Here is a 2,288-nt window from a genome sequence, read left to right as displayed (position 1 = left end):
AGAAGAAGAAGAAGAAGAAGAAGAATTTTGGTTTTTTAACATTTCGTTTGGTGTTTTTCTTTCCGCCTTTTGGCTTCTTTGGTTGTTTGTCTTGGGGTTTTTGCTAGTTTCCCACTAGTCTTTTTTATGAAGTTTTCTTTCCACCTCCCGCTATGTACAAAATCTTATGAAATCAATAATATTAGAGTTGATCTCATGGTGTCTTTACTTTCAGCAAACAGTGTAGATTCAGAAACCTAATGTGTCAATTGAACCAGAGCACCATTATGCTGTTGATCCAAAACTAATTATAGAAAACATTAAGATGAAGTTCTAACATCAAATGTTAACCTTAAATTAATTAATCCTGAAGTGTACAAGCTGTGATGCCAATGGCCATTACAACAGGCATTGCAACTTAACATACAACTACCATTTTTTTCACACTTTTTTCAAATTTTTTTATTTTTTTTAAAACATTTTTTTCAATTTTCAACACCCAAACCATATAAGACACCAGCATACTTCTCCAATGAACCACTAAAGAAATTCTCTATCAACTTCCTGAAGGTACATGAAGTAAGCAAACTGTCCGAACCCGCTTGATGACATATCCCAATTCTTTCTACTTCCAACAATTGCGCAAGCTTGTTTAATCCGCCATGAAGACTGTTGCAAAACTTCATCAAATGCTTAATGTCGTAAATGGTGGGGAAAAACATATTGATCAAATTAAAGAAGCCAGTTTGTGTATCAGGCAGATTCTTGCAAGTCAAAAGCTTCAACAAATAACCGAAATCGTATCCACTGTGAAACGTCACCCAATACACGCTGTCATTCAAAACGATCCCTGATGACATCAGCAGCTCCCCGAATCTTCCTGCATCTATTCCCTTCTCATTGTTCTTGTTAAAATCTATACCGCTCTCTCTCAAAAGCTCGACTGAATCGTTCGCGTAAACGTCGTCTTTCACGTTGAATTCCCGGAAATTGAATTGCCATATGCAAGGCTTATCCGTCTCCGTGTCCATCGGTAAATTCCCTTGGTCGTCGGAGAACGTTAACCCTAATTGAATCAATTTCAGCATGTCCACGTTGTCTTTTAACGTCTGGTAATGATAATCGTTGCTGTTTTTGAAGTTACCAACAGGACGAAGAACTATCCCTGGAAACTCGGTGTCCATAGCTATGTAAGGATAATCATCAACAATTCCTCGAATCAATGCAAATTCTTCTTCCAGATTGTCATTCCACACCTCTCTGATCTGAATCGAATCGCCTTTTGACAGAAGCGACATTTCTCAAACACAATTATACAATTTCAATCAGAGAATCCAACATACAACTCGAAATCAATCCAGATCTGAAAAATTCGCAACATGAATCGTTAATCTTCACGTATTTCACTAGAAAACAATCCAAAATCGAACAAATGCACAACAAATTCTTACCGAAAATCGAATAATTAGAAGAAATCAAACATTGATCTTCTAATTAACGATTGATAGCAGCCACAGTTCGGAATCAATCCAGACCTGGAAAATTCGCAAAATAAATCGTAAACCTAGTGTAATTCAATAAAAAACCTAACACAAACACAACAGATTCTTACCGAAAACCGAACAATAAGAGGAAATCGAACGTCGATCTTTTAGTTGAGGATTAATAGCAGCTAGGCAACGGAAATTCAGCGTAAAATTCTGATTCAATCAAGATCTGGATATTCGTAACATAAATCGTTAGCCTAGCTTATTTTAATCCAATATCGAACGTATATTCGCAACACGAATCGTTAACCTAGCGTAATTCGATAAAAAATGAACAAAATTCTTACCGAAATATGAATTACGCAACCGAAATTCAACATACAGATCGTAGTCAATCCAGATCTGGACAATTCACATCACGAATCGTTAACCTAGCATAAATTAATCGAAAATCGAACGTAAACCGAACAAATTCTTACCGGCAATCGAATTACGCAACGAAATTCAACGTACGGTTCGGATTCAATCCAGATCTGGACAATTCACATCACGAATCATTAACCTAGCGTAAATTAATCAAAACCGAACGTAAATCGAACAAATCCTTACCGAAAACTCAACGTACAAATGGTAATCAATCCAGATCTGCAAAATTCACAACAAAAATCATTAACCTAGCGTAATTCGATCAAAAATTAAACAAATCCTTACCGAAAATCAAATTACGCAACGGAAATTCGACGTACAGATCGTAATCCATCCAGATCTGGAATTGGCAACATGAATTGTCGTTAACCTAGCGTAATTGAATGAAAACCGAAG

At 36.3% G+C, this 2,288-nt stretch overlaps 1 pseudogene; it reads right to left on the bottom strand.

The window, feature by feature from the left end:
* Positions 1-310: 310 nt before the first annotated feature.
* On the bottom strand, positions 311-1,382 carry LOC143552301 (putative CCR4-associated factor 1 homolog 7 pseudogene; annotated as a pseudogene).
* Positions 1,383-2,288: the final 906 nt, after the last annotated feature.

The sequence above is a fragment of the Bidens hawaiensis genome, unplaced genomic scaffold, assembly GCF_021521415.1.
Source record: "Bidens hawaiensis isolate Kalapana, Puna unplaced genomic scaffold, B.hawaiensis_p1.1 tig00001016_1, whole genome shotgun sequence".
Taxonomy (NCBI): Eukaryota; Viridiplantae; Streptophyta; class Magnoliopsida; order Asterales; family Asteraceae; genus Bidens; species Bidens hawaiensis.
The sequence above is the reverse complement of the archived record's forward strand: the minus strand, read 5'-3'. Positions and strand labels throughout refer to the sequence as shown.